Consider the following 13,968-nt stretch of genomic DNA (forward strand, 5'->3'; position numbering starts at 1 on the left):
ATATATATATATATATATATATATATATATATATATATATGCGCTACAGTTACCATTTTCCGGGAGACAGCCCAACAACTACACCACTCTTTGCTCAAATGATATGCCTGTTACTGATACAAGCACTGCTCGATTTGTACGGTCTGCAAAATAAAATCTCCCCCAGCCCCCCACGACATGTAGTACAGCAGCAGCTGTGTGAAGCCCACGGCCAGGCCAGGGTGGGGTGGAGTCGCTCAGTTCTGCTTGTGACGTCACGACGGCCAGCCCAGCAGCAGGTCTACGTTTGTTTCAGTCTGACAGCCGCTGACAGGACAGAAAAGCAAACGTAGCCTCTCATTCCGTGACGGATTATTATTATCGTGAAATAAAACGTGGACGGGAATCGTGCACAATATGCGAGACTAAACGCGGTCTGCTGATGCCTGTACTGTAAGTCTGTTGTTTTAAATGCGTGTTGCTGTCACAATAATACCGTTTTTTTGGTTGGGTATCTGCCTTATTTTCCATCTTACATTAAAAAAAAAAATTGTGACATTGGGCAATATATTTAATATTGTGTCTGTGTATGCTGTATAGACAGTGCTGTATGTTTTGGTATACGCGCACGCAGTTCCCTAATAAAATAACCCGTATTGCATTCAAATCAGCGGTCAATGCTCGCGATTTAGGGGGTGCAGAATGATGTAAACCCTCCTTCATGGATACAGCATACCCAGTGGCTTCAGTTCAATGACAAAGAACAGGCACCTTGTGATCGCATTGCAATTTGCTGAAGGGTGTGATGAGCGTTTGAACAGTGCGGCTGTATGTTCTGTTTTTGTGAATTGGGTTCATGTTAACGCATTGTTCGGGCGAGTCAGGGTGAGCGCAGAACAGGGCGGTTTGTTTTTATTTCATGACATTGTGATGTATTGATTCTTCTGGTGACAGTTTGGCCCGGTCCTTGGCAGCTGTGTTATTTGAGGGTCCTTGGCAGCTGTGTTATTTGAGGGTCCTTGGCAGCTGTGTTATTTGAGGGTCCTTGGCAGCTGTGTTATTTGAGGGTCCTTGGCAGCTGTGTTATTTGAGGGTCCTTGGCAGCTGTGTTATTTGAGGTTCCTTGGCAGCTGTGTTATTTGAGGTTCCTTGGCAGCTGTGTTATTTGAGGGTCCTTGGCAGCTGTGTTATTTGAGGGTCCTTGGCAGCTGTGTTATTTGAGGGCCCTTGGCAGCTGTGTTATTTGAGGGTCCTTGGCAGCTGTGTTATTTGACGTTCCCTATCGTTGTTTAAAGGTCTCGCTTGTTATTTTGTGACCTTGCCACATCAGTAACGCCATGAATAATACATTCAACCTGTATTTTCAGCATGGTGTGGTGGAATACAGTGTGTCAGGGCAGCATGCGGCAGACCTGCTACATTGCAGGAGCATGTTTGGGTTCATTGTCTGGGTGTTGTTGTTGTTATTATTATTATTATTATTATTATTTATTATTATTAGTATAGATAAAATTAAAAAAAAAAAAATTAAATGACATTTTTGTAGTTTTTAAAGTCATGTTGTGTTGGATTTGTGGAAAGGTAAATGAGGTGTGATGATTTGGAGTGACAGCCAGCAGAGCGCACCTGACAGTAGTGATGCTGTCCGTCCAGCGCAGTCTCTATTGAAGGGATGGGTGCGTTACTGTGGACTACCTGCACTCACATCAAAATATCCAGCACCAGACTTTGGAGCATATTTTCAAAGCGTTTCCTCCATTCTTTCATTAACGCCTGTTTTGTGAAAGGAGAAAAAATAATGTTGATACAAATTGAAAAACAAAACACATTTGGAGTCCTTAAGAGAATGTCTAACTTAGTTGTCTTGTTCAGGTTTTGTAAAATTGACAGGTGTTTTACGTCTTTCAGAAATGAGGAGTTCATTAAAGACGGGAGTAAACACTGCAAATATAAAAGTGCCTGTCTCATTCCCACCCTACACATTCCAGATCAATTGAACAAGGTGTTCAGAATTTATAGAAACAAACATCAAAACAAGAACCACAGAAAGCAGTGCACACGTAGCTCGCAGTCACAGATAGTGTCCTAGCCTGAGGACAGCGTCAGTCTGCTCTATTGAAAGCAGCTTGAGTGGACCCAAGTTCAAGCAGCAAGCCTGGCCGCTAATCTGGTGGTGTTCTGAAAGCAATTCTGGAAAGGGCGGGGAGAGCTATGCTACAGTAACTACCACACACAGGCTGAATGACTCAGATGAAATATCAGGTTTCAACATGCCTGAACAACAATTCCTAGCGGTTCAGTTTTTCCAGCACAGGGCTCTCTTTAAGTCATGTGAGCACTGAATTCCAGGCAGAAGGCGTATCATTGTAAAGCACAGCACCGTCTATCCTAATATAACATGTGTAGAGCAGCTTGGCATCACAGACATGTTGAACCGTCACTGCTGCAGGTTGAGGGTCTGCTTTTCTGCTTATTCATTGAAGCAGTCAGTAGCCTCAGCAATGGAAAAAGACACATTCTGCAAAGACCTGGTGAGATCCTGTCCTGATGAATACCTGATTTAGCTTTGTTCATTGTACAGTATTACAATTAGCTTCCTAACCTGCAAGAGTCCCTCAATATAACGAACAAGCTTGTATCAGGATTGGGGCAACAGCAGCGGACCCCCGCCCCTATCTTCTGGAGCTTTTTCCCTTAGGAAGTTTGGGTTGCAGTCCTGCTGAGATTCCAAGTGACGTGACTGTCTCACAGATTGTAAGACACACCCCTGAATTCATCACAGGTTATCATTGCTTGAGAGTGATCACATGGTTTTGTAATAGCCAAGTTAGATACTTCGTAGACACACGTATTGCACAGTAGAGTTGCCATCCCAGTTTCATTCTACTCCAGGGTGGATAATGGTGCATAGGGTTGTAACAATAATTGAGAATATCGATAATCATGATCATTTTTTTGTAAATTTACAGTGTAATCGTAAATCTCGAAAAACTACTCACTTCTAAATCTTTTGTAGTCATTTTTGTATTACTTTTGTAGTCATTTTTGTATTACTTAAGTATAAATACATGTTAATTTGGATTCATATGTTGTTTTTTTCTGACTTTATGTGAACGAAAAGACACAAATTTGCCTGTTTTCTCATTGGAAATAGTGATATTTTGAAATTTACCTGTCCTGGTCACAAATGCAAAGTTTGTGGGGAATAATAGCCATTTTCTATACTTTTGAAGAATAAGCAATTAGGAAATAACACTTACACTGTGTTATTATTGCTACTCATAATTATCCCCTGTATCCAGTGAAGAAGGAAGCAGCACTGCACTGTCTGTGTGAGGCGTAAAGCATGGTCTGTGTGAGCACTGCCTGCACTGGGGGCATGGTCTGTGTGAGCACTGCCTACACTGGGGGCATGGTCTGTGTGAGCACTGCCTACACTGAGAGCATGGTCTGTGTGAGCACTGCCTGCACTGGGGGCATGGTCTGTGTGTCACTGCCTGCACTGGGAGCATGGTCTGTGTGAGCACTGCCTGCACTGGGGGCATGGTATGTGTGAGCACTGCCTGCACTGGGGGCATGGTCTGTGTGAGCACTGCCTGCACTGGGAGCATGGTCTGTGTGAGCACTGCCTACACTGGGAGCATGGTCTGTGTGAGCACTGCCTACACTGGGAGCATGGTCTGTGTGAGCACTGCCTGCACTGGGAGCATGGTCTGTGTGAGCACTGCCTACACTGGGAGCATGGTCTGTGTGAGCACTGCCTGCACTGGGAGCATGGTCTGTGTGAGCACTGCCTACACTGGGAGCATGGTCTGTGTGAGCACTGCCTACACTGGGAGCATGGTCTGTGTGAGCACTGCCTACACTGGGAGCATGGTCTGTGTGAGCACTGCCTACACTGGGAGCATGGTCTGTGTGAGCACTGCCTACACTGGGAGCATGGTCTGTGTGAGCACTGCCTACACTGGGAGCATGGTCTGTGTGAGCACTGCCTACACTGGGAGCATGGTCTGTGTGAGCACTGCCTACACTGGGAGCATGGTCTGTGTGAGCACTGCCTACACTGGGAGCATGGTCTGTGTGAGCACTGCCTACACTGGGAGCATGGTCTGTGTGAGCACTGCCTACACTGGGAGCATGGTCTGTGTGAGCACTGCCTACACTGGGAGCATGGTCTGTGTGAGCACTGCCTACACTGGGAGCATGGTCTGTGTGAGCACTGCCTACACTGGGAGCATGGTCTGTGTGAGCACTGCCTACACTGGGGGCATGGTCTGTGTGAGCACTGCCTACACTGGGAGCATGGTCTGTGTGAGCACTGCCTACACTGGGAGCATGGTCTGTGTGAGCACTGCCTACACTGGGAGCATGGTCTGTGTGAGCACTGCCTACACTGGGAGCATGGTCTGTGTGAGCACTGCCTACACTGGGAGCATGGTCTGTGTGAGCACTGCCTGCACTGGGAGCATGGTCTGTGTGAGCACTGCCTGCACTGGGAGCATGGTCTGTGTGAGCACTGCCTACACTGGGAGCATGGTCTGTGTGAGCACGGCCTACACTGGGATAAAGGGTTGATTTTAAACAATATGCTTAGGCTTTTAACTTTACATCAGGGTTTCAACTGTCTGCAGACAACAAGCAGCGATGTGCAAAACTCAGCATGTGCCTTTACAACTGTATATACAGACACACACACACACACACACACACACACACACACACACACACACACACACACACACACACACACACACACACACACACACACACACACACACACACACACACACACACACACACACACACACACACACACACACACACACACACACACACACACACACACACACACAATGTATTAATGTACATATTACAATAGGTGTGTTTTTATACTCACCTTTGTTCTGGGCACCCACCAGAAATTAAAAATCTTCTTCTAAACTCAGTGATTTTCTGATGGTTGTCATGCTGCTCGAGTATAAATGTGATACATTACAATCATTTTTAATGTTTTATTTATTCATCTGGTAAATCACGTGATATCGTGATAATTCACAGACAATAACCAATAGCTGAAAATGTCATTATCATCCAACCCTAATGGTGCACAGTAATTTACAGAGACTCGAGAGCAGTGTTAGTTTGGTGCCCATGGCCAGGGCAGTCGGCAGCTGTCAGCATGCGTTTCGATATAGAGTTACCATCTATCTGTGTGACATACAGTACAGCGCTCTGAAAGATGAACACTGTTCAGTTTGTATATGATCATAAGTATGCTTGCCACCAAAAGCAAAGACCAAACTAACACTGAGTGTATTCTAGGAGCTGTGATTCAAAGTTTTGTTGATGGGTAAGATATTCTAAGGTCTAGTGTTAATACTCAAGATTAAGAAATGATGCTATAGTGAAAGAATACAGTAAACTGCAAAGTATATTGAGATCAGTTTGGTCTCACTAATGACTGTGGTGCCCTTTGATAATTTGCCTATATATACCAGCGGGCATCCATCACAGATGCATTAGATTAAACTGGCTGCACCATGCTGCAGCTTGAAAATGCTTTTTATAGCTTCTAGATTAAAAAATAAATAAAGCCTGATTTGTCTTTTGAGACGGGTACTGCAGCAGGTGAGGGAAGCAGGGTTTTATGTGAGTTCTTGCCCAATCCAGTCACATGCCTACTCCTAATCTAAGGGCAGTACCTGTCATAGCGCCCCAGGCAGTGTTGGATCAGTGCCGTAATTACTGTTACTACATCCAGCTAAAATCCCCATTACTGATCTCTTAATTAGGGTTTTGATTCTAGAAAGGCTGACATTTCCGCTATTTAATCTGCATTGGCATATATGAGAAATGCCGTTGGATCTGAGAATGCATGGAGTGAAATAGAATGTAAAGGAGCATGCAGAGGCACTGGTACAGCAGTCACTGAGAGAATGATTCCTGTGTGCAGTACAGCTGAGGCACTAGGGATGGAGTTCTCTGTGTAATCCACTCCGGTCTTTCCAGAGACCCAATATTTGTTATATTTCATAATGGTTTTCATATATTTGTGTAGTGTTATATATTTTTTTGTAAGTGTTTTATAAGGTTTTGAAGCCTAGCTGCAGGATTTCAGCTTTAAGCTGCATCAGCAACGCCCGCACTAGAGTCTTAATCAGCAACGAGATGGCATTGACGTGTTACAGGAGCACCTTTGAAAAGGGGTGGAGAATAGGATGGCAGTGCTCATGCATGTGGAGCAGTTTCACACTATAAAAACCTAAGAATCCTTGCATATAGTTTAGAAAACCAAATACAATGTGGATCCTTCAGTATGTGTACTATCAAGTGGAGGTTTGTGTTGCAGATGCATGGAATAAAAAAAAAAAAAAGATGTAAGTTTGCAAATCAGTGCAGCAGCATGCCTGTCTGTAATGCTCTTAAAAGTAACAAAGTGTAATAAAGCACAGTGAAAGCATGGTGAAAGGTAGACAAGTATGGTAAAGTCCAGTGAGGTGTGGTAAAGCATATTAAAAAAGCATGTAAAACCATAGTAAACTACGGTAAATGCACAGTATGGGAAAAGCATGGAAAACTGTAAAATGACTATGGTGAACTTTTCTAGGGGTGGTTCTGGTAAGATAAGCCAGTGTGCAATGCTGTTTTAACATCATTCAAATATAATAAAGACTGTTGCTGGTTATACTGATGCTTTGTTAGCATTAACACAGTTAGGATATTATCCATTAGAAATGTAATAAAGCAGGTAAAAGATGAATTCTGCTGTGAATGTGAATGCATGGAAATGTACAAAACCACCATTCACCCGCTTGGTTGCGTAATGCCTGAAAGCAGTGCGAAGGAAAGTCACAAATGCAAATGTATTATTGGTCTGAATTGCAGCCTTTACTTTTAAAACAGCTGCAGCTGGACTTCTCTTCTACAGATCCTACCCCACAACTTCCAAGTGAAAAAAATATTCTAGAAATTTGTTGAAAATTAATTAAAAATAAAAAGTGAAATAGCTTGGTTGGATAAGTGTCCACCCCCTTGTAATAAATTAGCTCATGTGTAACCAATCGCCTTCGAAATCACACACCATGTTAAGTGGCCTCCACATGTGTTAAATTGTAGTGATTCACATGATTTCAGGATAAATTCAGAAGTTCCTGTAGGTTCCCTCTGCTGGGTAGTGCATTTCAAAGAAAAGATTCAACCATGAGCACCAAGGAGCTTTCAAAGGAACTCCGGGACAAAGTTGTTGAAAGGCACAGATCACGGGATGGGTATAAAAAAATATCAAAGGCCTTGAATATTCCTTGGAGCATGGTCAAGACGATTATTAAGAAGTCGAAGGTGTATGGCACCACCAAGACCCTGCCTATATCAGGCTGTCCCTCCAAACTGGATGACCGAGCAAGAAGGAGACTGATCAGAGAGGCTACCAAGAGGCCAATGGCAACTTTGCAAGAGCTACAGGCTTTTATGGCCAAGACTGGTCAAAGTGTGCATGCAACAATAATATCCCAAGCAATCCAAAAATCTGGCCTGTATGGTAGGGTGGCAAGAAGGAAGCCATTACTCAAGAAAGCCCACCTTGAATCCCGTTTAAAGTATGCAAACACTCGGGAGATTCTGCAGCCATGTGGCAAAAAGTTTTGTGGTCTGATGAAACAAAAATGGAACTTACTGGCCTAAATGCAAAGCGTTATGTTTGGCGCAAACCAAACACAGCGCATCACCCAAAGAACACCATCCCTACTGTGAAGCATGGTGGTGACACCATCATGTTATCAGGATGTTTCTCATCGGCAGGGACTGGGGCACTTGTCAGGATAGAAGGAAAAATGAGTGGAGCAAAGTACAGAGAAGTCCTTGAGGAAAACCTGCTGCTGGAACGGGACTGAAGTTCACCTTTCAGCATGACAATGACCCAAAGCACACAGCCAAAACTACACTGGAGTGGCTAAGGAACAAAAAGGTAAATGTTCTTGAGAGGCCCAGTCAGAGCCCCGACCTGAATTCAATCGAAAGTTTGTGGCATGACTTGAAGATTGCTGTCCATCGATGCTCCCCAAGGAACGACAGAGCTTGAACAGTTTTGTAAAGAAAAATGGCCAAATGTTGCCAAATCTAGGTGTGCAGAGTTGGCAGAGACCTATCCCAACAGACTCACAGCTTTAATTGCTACCAAAGGTGCTCCACCAAGTATTAACTCAGGGGGGGGTGGAGACTTATCCAGTTATGATCTTTCAGTTTTGCATTTTTAATGTATAATTTTTTTCTCAATAAAAACTTTTTTTCCCCTTAACAGTATGGAGTATGGCATGTAGATAAGTGGAAAAAAATCCACATGTAAATGCATGAAGCTCTGAAGCACTGACACAACAGAATATGAAAAAAGTTCAAGGGGGTGTAGACTTTCTGTAGGCACTGTATGTGTCCCGCTTGGTGCTTTTTAAATGAGTACCCAGGTTGTTAATAACTGAGGATTAGCCTGAGAGATGTGGGTTTGGCCTCTTAAAGGGACTGAGAAGGTAGATCCCCTGCGAGTGTTGGGTTAGTAACACCATTATCTGGGGCTTCGTGCCACACGTGAATTCACATGTTTATCCAGGTGCTAGCAGGGACAAATAGGCCGGATATTCTGATACACATTGCTTGAAATGTTTTCAGAAATGATCATATTTTGGATTTGTTCAATAATTTATAAATGACTGCAAAGGAAACCAATGCATAGCCTAAATGATATCTGCAATACATTCCACATATTCTCGAGTGTTTCCCTCCCCTTGTTTTTCAATTCAAAGTGAAAGATTATTAAATTACACTTTGAAAAATCCATGGTCATCCCAGCTGCTTGTTATGAACACTCCCTAACCTCCATCTCCCAGCCTGTCCCTGGAGAATCCCATGCTCCTTTCAGCTTGTTTACTGCTCTTGTTAAGATATTCAAAACAAACGAAAACTGAAAGTACTGGTGCATTCAGGCAGAGCTAGTCGGTGACTGAAAATACATGACGACAAATAGCAATGTCTTCAGCATCGTATTAAATTAGTCAGTCCACTCTGCTGTACTGATTCCCCTCGGGATGAGCTAGTCAGATTGGTAAGGGGAGAGCAGCTTGGGGGAAAGGGAGAGGATTCAGTTTCTGCACAGGGTTGCTTCTTTGGAGTACAAGTGATGCCAGTGCTTATAGTTTCGTATCTCAAGGGTTGAAGGAAGCCCTTTGAAAGATAGACTGATCTGACAAAACAAGGTAATCGAGGGAGGCGTGGTGAAACAATGCGCCCCATCCCATTCGAGGGGACTGCCTTCAAGTAAAGCGGATGTGGGGGAGCTGGAGGATAAAGTTGCAGCTCAGCCAGGCCAGTTTCTTTGAGGTTTAAATAAGTTATTGAGGAGGGACAGGCCCCCATCATCCCTCCCCAAATCTCAGCCTAGGGTTATACAAGTTCAGCAACATGGATTACATTTTGGATTAAACTGGATTGTTGACATGGTTCCTAAAAACCTTGTTACAAAAATCATTGTCAATATTTCATAACTGCAAAGATTAGCCTATATTAGCCTATGACACCACCACCCTGGATTCGTCTTTCAGAAAAGAGAAGCCTGCATGAATAATGTATTAGATGCTTCTATCGTAATATTTAGACGGATTACTACATGTGGCCGGCAGTTCCCACAACTAAAGCAATAGAGAATGCTGTTTTAAACTCATTACTACTCTCAGTTCCTTGGTTAGCCTTGTCAAGATGTAATAAAAGTGAACAATGTAAAATAGGACACAGTTGGGGCAAACTTTGTTGCTACTAGTTCCTCCTGTAATAAAAATGCCGAGTTTGCCCTGACTGGCTCTTCTTTAACTTGGCCACTTTTATATTATTACACATTACAGGGCTTACCATTTTTGGTATATAACTTGGCACCTTGTAGACATGACATGTTTATATGGCTGGACCCATTATGCTAGCTTGGCTCTTTTTGTAAAAGTAAAATGTTTCTGGGCATATTTACATTATATTATTATTTATAATTACAGCAGTCAAAAAAAAAAGGTTTGTTGCATGCTGAGGGGGGATCGATGGGCAGTGTTAAGACAGACGGAGGATCTTTGGTGGTGTACTTATCAAGCCTTGAGTAATATTACTAATTGAAAGAATGTGCTCAACAATTATACAGCACTGACGAGTCTTCCAAGCGTAACAGCTAGAGAGGATGGTGCCCAGGAGGGTCGAGCAGTTTCAAAGTGATACCATTGAGCAACCTGCTGGATCTTATGACTTCAGGAGACTGTGTACAATGCAGATAATCAGCATTAACACTGTCCCACACCACCCTTTCAAAATGCACGCTAGAGTAAATCTGCGTAATAATTTTGCTGTTTGCTATGATGCATTTACCATGATTTACATGATTAATATGTATTTACTGTGCATGCAAGTTCTTGTACTGTAATGTTTCACTACATAAGAACATAAGAACATAAGAAAGTTTACAAACGAGAGGAGGCCATTCGGCCCATCTTGCTCGTTTGGTTGTTAGTAGCTTATTGATCCCAAAATCTCATTAAGCAGCTTCTTGAAGGATCCCAGGGTGTCAGCTTCAACAACATTACTGGGGAGTTGATTCCAAACCCTCACAATTCTCTGTGTAAAAAAGTGTCTCCTATTTTCTGTTCTGAATGCCCCTTTTTCTAAACTCCATTTGTGACCCCTGGTCCTTGTTTCTTTTTTCAGACTGAAAAAGTCCCTTGGGTCGACACTGTCAATACCTTTTAGAATTTTGAATGCTTGAATTAGGTCGCCACGTAGTCTTCTTTGTTCAAGACTGAACAGATTCAATTCTTTTAGCCTGTCTGCATATGACATGCCTTTTAAGCCCGGAATAATTCTGGTCGCTCTTCTTTGCACTCTTTCTAGAGCAGCAATATCTTTTTTATAGCGAGGTGACCAGAACTGCACACAATATTCAAGATGAGGTCTTACTAGTGCATTGTACAGTTTTAACATTACTTCCCTTGATTTAAATTCAACACTTTTCACAATGTATCCGAGCATCTTGTTAGCCTTTTTTATAGCTTCCCCACATTGTCTAGATGAAGACATTTCTGAGTCAACAAAAACTCCTAGGTCTTTTTCATAGATTCCTTCTCCAATTTCAATATCTCCCATATGATATTTATAATGTACATTTTTATTTCCTGCGTGCAGTACCTTACACTTTTCTCTATTAAATGTCATTTGCCATGTGTCTGCCCAGTTCTGAATCTTGTCTAGATCATTTTGAATGACCTTTGCTGCTGCAACAGTGTTTGCCACTCCTCCTACTTTTGTGTCGTCTGCAAATTTAACAAGTTTGCTTACTATACCAGAATCTAAATCATTAATGTAGATTAGGAATAGCAGAGGACCTAATACTGATCCCTGTGGTACACCGCTGGTTACCACACTCCATTCTGAGGTTTTTCCTCTAATCAGTACTTTCTGTTTTCTACATGTTAACCACTCCCTAATCCATGTACATGTGTTTCCTTGAATCCCAACTGCGTTCAGTTTGAGAATTATTCTTTTGTGCGGGACTTTGTCAAAAGCTTTCTGGAAATCTAAATAAACCATGTCATATGCTTTGCAATTATCCATTATCGATGTTGCATCCTCAAAAAAATCAAGCAAGTTAGTTAGGCACGATCTCCCTTTCCTAAAACCATGTTGACTGTCTCCCAGTACCCTGTTACCATATAGGTAATTTTCCATTTTGGATCTTATTATAGTTTCCATAAGTTTGCATATAATAGAAGTCAGGCTCACTGGTCTGTAGTTACCTGGTTCAGTTTTGTTTCCCTTTTTGTGGATCGGTATTACGTTTGCAATTTTCCAGTCTGTCGGTACCACCCCTGTGTCAAGAGACTGCTGCATGATCTTGGTTAGCGGTTTGTAAATTACTTCTTTCATTTCTTTGAGTACTACTGGGAGGATCTCATCCGGCCCAGGGGATTTGTTTATTTTAAGAGCTCCTAGTCCCTTTAACACTTCTGCCTCAGTTATGCTAAAGTTATTTAAAACTGGATAGGAACTGGATGACATGTGGGGCATGTTGTCAGTATCTTCCTTTGTAAAAACTTGTTAAAAGTAATCATTGCACATTTCTTTGCTTTCCCCATGGTATACAGCAGGAGTCTTTTATCATTGCATTAACACCTTTGTTAATTCAGTAGCCATGTGGAACCACAGACTTTCCACAAGACAGTCCATACGTTCCTGTGCCTTTTGTTTGTTGTTATGAAGCTTTAGTGCTCTAAGATTAGTCAGTGAAGATAGTGTTGTGTTCCGGGAGCAATTACTATAAGAACTGATGCTTCTGGCTGGATTTTAATGCAGCAAGATTACATTTATGAGCCAAGTCCATGGCAGTGAGACGGGCACGCTGATAGGCAGCAGTAAAGAAACTGTTCTGTTAATGACTGCAGTGGCAGAGAGGACCCTGTCGCTGGTTCAGCTGCACTGCTGCTTAGTAAACAGGAAGGCTTGCCTGGAGCTGAGCTGACCAGGAGGTCCTGACTGGCAGGGAGGGCTTGTTCGGGGAGTCTTTGTCTGTTTAAGAACGCAGCAGTGCCGGCTTTCCAGGCTACTCCAACGCCATGGCTACACAGACGGGCACCGAGATAAAGCCTCTGTGTTCATGTACACCGAGGAGAAGAGCGTCCGCTCCAGAAGAGGGAACTACTGCACGAAACCCTTCCACTCTAAGACGGTTCTTGTGAAGGCATTGCCTAGCCTATGCTTTCAGGAAAAGGCCAGAGTCGCCAGGAGGACGCTGGGACTTGGCTAGGTTAGTTTAGGGGATTTGATCCCAACAACAGTATAGCAAGGGTTTCGCAAGGTAGGTTCCTGGAGCAGGACGTCTCTTTTAGTTATTTTTAGCTTTGTTTTGTTTGTCTGACACTAGGGCTACCATTGCTGGTACCCTAGCGGCAGCACCCGTGTGTTAATTAAATCTGCGCGTTTGTGTGGCGTGTCAACACTCACTCCTCTGTTTCTGTCTTATTATTATTCACTGACGATCCATGTAAGTAAAAAAGCCCTGAAAACAGTTTTGATATATATGTATACCAGGGTATTTTTATTATAATTATTTATTTGTTTAGCATATGCCTTTATCCAAGGCGACTTACAGAGACTAGGGTGTGTGAACTCTGCATCAGCTGTAGCAGCGTCTCACTCGAAAGAGGGAGCACAAGGAGGTTAAGTGATTTGCTCAGAGTCACACAGTGAGTCAGTGGCTGAGCTACTTACAATCCCTTTTCTTCAATCACCGGACTACACAACCGTGCTTTTACTGTGGCTATACTATGCATTTACCATAGTTTACCATGGTTTTATTTATTTTCTAATATACTATTATGTACAATGCTTGTCTGTGCTTTACCATGCTTTCACGGTGCTATATTACATTTCACTCTGCTTTTACTTTTAAAAGGGCTGTACAACAACCTGCACACCTTTGTATTGTGTTGCAAAAATCTTAGACACGTCCAGGAGCTACAAAATATATATATATACATCAATGTTATGAACATCAACAATTTATTCAAAGCCTCCACTAGTGTTTCCCACTATTATAGCAACTTTGACTGTTATTAATACAGCTTAGCTTGGGTGAGAAGAAAACAAGCTTGTCATTTAGCAATCTTTAATTCACATTGATCAGAATCTTCAAAAACGTCTGACAACAACTCAAAGTAAACTGTACATGAGCAGCTAATATGAAGTGTTGTAAATGTAAACGTGACATGACGTTCTGTAGGTGACGCGGGTTGATTCGATTGTAGTATTAAAGCAGGTTGATTCTATTATAGTATTAAAGCAGGTTGATTATATGGTTTGTATAACTCCCCCCCACAAAATGTGCAAAATATCTAAGAGTTTTGCACAGCAGTGTGTACAGTAGAAGGGCTTCTACTTGCAAGGCTGATTCATTTGTTATGTAGATTGCATCCCTGG

At 42.6% G+C, this 13,968-nt stretch overlaps 1 protein-coding gene across 1 annotated transcript in view; it reads left to right on the top strand.

The window, feature by feature from the left end:
* Positions 1–273: 273 nt before the first annotated feature.
* Positions 274–13,968, top strand: part of LOC121306709 (iporin-like) — a 44,552-nt gene continuing 30,857 nt past the window's right edge. The window contains exon 1 of the mRNA XM_041238598.1: positions 274–432. The gene's annotated coding sequence lies outside the window, so the exon portion shown is untranslated. The remainder of the gene's footprint in view (positions 433–13,968) is intronic.

The sequence above is a fragment of the Polyodon spathula genome, chromosome 2 (genome assembly GCF_017654505.1).
Source record: "Polyodon spathula isolate WHYD16114869_AA chromosome 2, ASM1765450v1, whole genome shotgun sequence".
NCBI classification, from domain to species: Eukaryota; Metazoa; Chordata; class Actinopteri; order Acipenseriformes; family Polyodontidae; genus Polyodon; species Polyodon spathula.